The following is a 6,079-nucleotide window of genomic DNA, read 5'->3' on the forward strand; positions in this document are numbered from 1 at the left end:
CGCAGAAATGCACATACTATCACGAACCCTATTTTCTTCCACCAGGCTACAGTTTCGAGACCAATATCCATTAGGTGGACCTGGCCACCAAGTGGGAGGAATAGAGGTACTTGACGAATTTGCCCTCAACGCTAACTGACAAGGGGTTCGTCCAACGTATTCAGTCATTTGAGACCCCCCACATATCCAGCACGAGGTGACATTTAATTCTCGGGCTGTCTTTTCCATAAGATCTATAAACAGGTTTTTCCCTGCTGTCGGTAATTGTAATCCTTTGTCTTTTTGCCTTATTTCCTCATACCAATCACTGCTGTTCTGTACCAATTGCTGTTGCTCTTGCTTTCCTTTTAATTCCTGAGTGGCACTCTTAACTAACTCCTCCTTCTACTGATCTTGCACTCCCCCTCCATCTGAATAGCCCCACTCACCACCTTGTGTAAAACAGATGCTCTGTTCTCCCCTAGGGCAGGAGGCAGAGCCTACAGCGAGTCCACCTTTCTCTAGGTTAGTTGCTACCCATCATTCCTGCCCTTGGATTTCACACTTCTCCAATTTTTTTCTACCATAACATCCAGAATTAATAGGAGCGTGATAATGTAGAACATATTGGGTTAGTCTCCCTATTCTCACACGCTCGTAGCACTTGGTACAGGGATTGGCCAGGCTAAGTTGGGAACAATAAGTCACCACTGCCAGCAAGGGGATCAGGTCCAGGGTTCTGCACCCTCTGCCTCTCTGGCCGACCAGGCTGCAGCCGCAGCCGAGTTCGTCATCTTCTCGGCAGCAAGGGCCGTGTCCCCGCCTTTCCTGTTTTTACCGTTAGCGTGGCGACTTTTTATCGTTTCCCAACTCTTGGCCTTCACTTCCCAGGAACAACAGGAGCAACACGGAATGTGGTTTCTCTGTCTGCACTCTGTTCTCCTCATCACTGGTGGGCTCTAAATTCCCATTCACCCCTTCAGTAAATACCTCCCACCATTCTCCGCTATTCTTTTTCTATTCTTCCAGCGGCAACTGGAATCCTCAACCGAGCCCCGGTTTCCTTATCTTCTGTTCTTAGACATTTCTTACACAATCCTGTCGGTAAGTTCCCTTTGTGGATATGCTTATACCACAGTCCATTTACAACCTAAACATCAAATATAAAATGAGAATTACATATACAACTCGGTTCAACACATTTAGCTATTAAGCCATTCTCATTTTCGTTTATACTGGGCATTCACATCAATAACACTAATAGTAGTTACATCACCAATCCCGTGTCAACTTCACTTTCAGTTCCCCTGGTTCTTGAGTTACTTTCCAGGTTCTTTCTTCCATCAGGGCTCCTCTAACTCGAGAGACGCGTGTCCATCCTTTCCCTGCCCTCCCAACAGCTGTTTCTGTAGTTAACAAAACAAGAAAAGGTCCCTCCCATCATGGGGTTGGAGTTTCTTCTTTTCAGGTTTTCATTAGTGTTGCCCCCATATCTACCAGAAATTCTACTTGTTTGTTCATTTGGGTTTCTTCTTCCCAATGCGGTGAGCACCACCCAGGCTGCTCACCCAGAAGGACTAAAACTGCTTCCCAGTGCAACCCCAAACACCCTTCACTTCAGCAGGTGACCGCACTTGTGCTTTCAGCTCCTGGGCTGGTGCTGTCCGGGCTTTCCCTGCTCAGCACTGACTGTGTTTTGGGAAGGCAGGAGCCAGTGCAAACCCTTCTCCGCTGTTCTGCTCTTTTTCTGCTATTTTTCCCCTTTGCTGTGAAGCTCAGCTGCTCCATGAGTTATTGTGTTCTCCTGTGAGCGTGGGGTTTGTCCTCTGCTGTGGAGCACGAGAGCGAAGCCCCCGGAGCCCCGGCTGGTGCAGACCCCGCAGCGAGGGTGACAGACCCGGAGCCAGGAGCAGTTTCCCCAGGGTGAGGAGCAAGTGGAGCTGCTCACACCAAGGTCACAGGCAGGGTTGGTGCACGTCACCGGTTCTAAGGCTGTCACCAGAACCTGACAACCTGACAACAGTGTGCTGGCTCCCCGGGCAGTTGAAGTACAACCAGAACGCAAGAGGCAGCTTAAATTCGGGGTCGTCTTTTTGCCAGGAGCAACAAATGCCGTGATGGAGACAACGGGGAAAAGGTGGAAACTCTCAGACCGCGGTGCAGTCTGAGAGGAAAAGAGATGAACGAGACACTGATGAGCGGGAAGAGTTGACGTATTTATCATAGAAACATTAAAGGTTATAGAGAGATGGAATGTTACACGAGATCAAATATTTAAATACATTCGCTCCAGACACAAAATAGTGTTAAAAAGTTCATCTATTTATTATAGATACATTAAATATTATACAAAGCTCAAACATGATCTAAAGATCAAACATTAAAATCTACTAACTCCAGACAAGAATTGGTGGGAAAACGTTTGCATATTTATTATATAAGTATTAAATATTAAATAAAGATTAAATAGAATACTGCTCTAGAAATGCAGCAGGGAATCACAGCCTCTGCTCTCCTGAGCAACCGCTCGGAGAGGTGAGACCTTGTTCTCAGCAGCCATCGAATCCGCAGCAAGAGCTGCCCCAGCTGCTGTTTGCAGACATCCATTAATCCACAGTCTCCCCTGCTAAACACTTTCTGCGATGTCCTGCAAAGATTCTGGGCCTTGGAGCTGGGTTTGCTGGGGAAGGGGCACCTTGTGTCACAGCTCACACACCCCAGTGCTGAGCTGGACACACAACAGCCGGCGCTGGCAGAAGAGCAGGGGCAGCAAAGCCGGCACTTGCTCAGAGTGCTTCCCTTGGCATTGTTGATCAAATACAAGCTTCAATTTCAAAGCCAGAAACCTTGAGAGATGCTCTTTGCAAACCTCTCATTCATCCCCTGCTCCACATGTTTTGATTTGTAACATCGGTCACGTTCCCTGTCAAGGAGGTCTGATCGGGGAATAGGTGTTTCCGAAACTAAAAGCACCATTCAAGTCACCTGGGGTGAAAACACCACCCACAGGAACAGCGCTTTGCTGTTCCCACCACTCACCAGGATGCTCCTGTAGATGTTGCCGCTTCTGTCCTCTTCTACGCTGGTGCGGATGACGCAGCTCTCTCCGCTCTGCTGGTTGTAGACTGGCAGGACTGGCGGCACTTCTTTTGATGGAACGGGAGTCACGGGGCCGGGGCACTTCTTGGAGCACTTGTCATCAGATGGCAGCAAGGGGGGAGACGAGATCAAACACATTCATTACCATTGAATTTCAAAGATCCAAAAGCTAAAGATGACACTCTTCAGCACAACAGCCTTAACAAGGGCTTCGGCAGCCCAGTTAAGGCAGCTTAGGTCAAGAGAGCAGAGTCTGCAGGACAAAGCTCCCTGGGAACGGAACCCAGCCCAGCCCAGGCTTGGTCTGGGCAGTTCCTGGCAGGTCAAACCACAGGGCTGGTGAGCTCTGACCTCACCTGCTTCTCACTTGCTCAGCTGCTCTGCCTGCCCCAGAATTAGGCTGGGCTGATGTACATGAGCCCTCCCCCCAAAATCGCCTTTCCCAGAGCTCAGGTCCCTCCATTCCACTGCCAGCAACGCTCCAGTCAAGATCCACAGGCTTGGGCAAGCGCCTGGGGCCGCCGGCAGCGTCAGCAGCCTCGCACAGGCTGTTTGTGCTGAACACAGGGCCTGGGCCCTACCTTGTGCTGAGGCTCCTCAGCAGTGTCGGTGGGAGGGACGATGGTGACGGTGCTGTCCCCAGAGCTCCCACCTGGAGCAGGTTTGGGCTGCGCGTTGACGGGGGTGCTGAGGGCGCTCACCCCCAAGCCCAGGAACGGCCTAGGGGAGAAAAGAAAGCACAACAGAGCTGGGCTGAGCACAGCTGTCACTTGCTTCAACAATCTGACCTGCTGTTGTGTTTTCCTATCTCGAGTGGCCTATTGTTTGTGTGTGTATAGCAAATTAGACTCTATCCTTATTTGCTCTGTTTTGCTGCTGCAAATTTGAATTGAATTTATAATCCAGCACTAAAATCGTTCCTTTGTTTGACACCTTAGAGTTATTTCTGAAGTCTTTAGTCGATAACCCTCCTGGCTACTTACACCAATAGAAAGAGACAACAGCAATACGTATTTCTAGCTGGCGGTGTCTCCTCGCAGCACTGCAGTGCTCTGGATCCCCAGCCAGGTTTGTCAGCTGGTGTTTGATTTATTCCAGTTCATATTCACACACCAAACCCCCTCCCCGTTGTACTCACAGGCTGAATCTCTTCACCACGCTCTTCTGAGCTCTGCCCGCTGCGGTGCTCTGGTCAGGAGCTGCTCCTTCGATTTCACGTGACAGACGGAAACTGCAGAACAGGCAATACCGTTAGTTAAATATCTCAAAGTGGCCATATTTGAGAAGCCCTGGGTCACTCCCACGTCCCAGAGGGTTCATCCCCACGAGGAGGAGCGCAGCTCTGTGCGTGTGTATTTCCACTCTCCGGGAGCAGCTCCTGGCAGCGCAGAGCTCAAGGCTGAGAGAACCTGAACCTGCCTGCGGGGGAAGAAAAGCTGCTTCGCCAGCTGGGCTGAGACCCTACCTCTCCTCATCACTTCAATGCCGCTGCCTCCTAAACCACTGCACGAATTTCTCATCTCCTGTCACGCAATAGCTGTTACATGAGGACTGCAACATCTTAATTTGTGCGATTACTTCAAACTCCTAAGAAAACAAATAATAAAATAGGAATTCTAATTAGAAAAATAAAGCCAGTCTCGTTAATACACTAAACACACGCAGCAACAGATCCAGGACAAACTGCCCTCGGACAGAGGAAACCCCGGCACCTTCGCTCCTACTGATCTCTGACCAACAAGGCTCAGGCTGGAAGGCAACGCTCAGCCTTGATTTCTCGGTCCCAGGTACCCGCTTCGCTCTCTGCACCTTTGACCCACAACTATTTACTGCAGCACAAGGAAGACGGTCACAGACTGCATCTTGCGGCCAGCAAAGGTCTCACGCCAGCAGGTCTGATGCGCTCCCAGCACACAGAACACGCTCGTGTAACGTGTTCCCGTGAACACCAAACGGGGGGAACGTGCCCCAGACGTAACTCCCGCGGCAGCGAGTGCCCTGCGGCTCCTCTTCCCCTGCTGCCCGCATCTAAAAGGAATTTCTCTTCCCGCGCCGCCCCGCACAGCCCGGCAGAGGTTCACAGCGTGCCGGGGACTGTTCCTTCCTCACCCTCTGAGTAACGTGAGCGGCTGTTGGATACGCCCAGCAAAGACAACAGGCCTCGCCAAGAGAACGCTCTAGCAGAGAGCGTCAGGCACTAACGATCACAGAACAGTCACCGTTCCACTTACCCTTCGCCGCTTCTCAAAATTGATCAGGCCGCCCTGTTGGAAGGACAGAGAAGGGATCGGAGGAGAAGAGCACAGGCTCGGCTGGAGTTGATCACAAACAGGATGAACAGGATGAAGTAGCGACACCAAGGGACAGGCCAGAGCTGCCCTGACCAAAGGCCTCTACAAAGACCCGTTTCCAGCTCTAGGATAAGCCACAGCACTCGTGTACCTGAGTCTATTTGTTAAATACATTCCTCTCTTTTTAAGAACTGCACTAGCACCCAGTGGAAGATGCAGGAGCAGACACAGTGTCTGCAAGGGAGGGAGGAGATTTAGGATTCCAAAAATTGCCCCAAATTACCTCGAGATAGTCCTGAAGGGCTGTGTCCAGCATGACGAGGTCAGTGAGGAAGGTACCCAGGTAAGGTACCGTGCCTTGTGTGACTCCCTGCAAACGGTCAGAGCAATGGTGGATTAATTGACTGAGAAGTCATAATTATACTAATTAGAATACTCCTGTGGAAGCAAACAAAACACAACTAGTCTGCTTCACCAAACAGCGCTCTTGTAAATGATGCTTTCACGACATCATCCTTGGTATCTCAGCCAGCGGTTCATGTCTGCACAGAGCGGTATATAAGCCAAAGTGCTCATTCGTAACTCCTCTGCGTCAAATCTCGCTGTGCGGCACCTCTCGCCCCGGCAGAAAAGCCGGGATTTACAGACCCGTCTTCCCCAAAGCACCGCATACGGGAGCTCATTGGTCAGGAACAGGGCTGAGCTCGGCT

Source organism: Patagioenas fasciata, unplaced genomic scaffold, assembly GCF_037038585.1.
Source record: "Patagioenas fasciata isolate bPatFas1 unplaced genomic scaffold, bPatFas1.hap1 Unplaced_1, whole genome shotgun sequence".
Taxonomy (NCBI): domain Eukaryota; kingdom Metazoa; phylum Chordata; class Aves; order Columbiformes; family Columbidae; genus Patagioenas; species Patagioenas fasciata.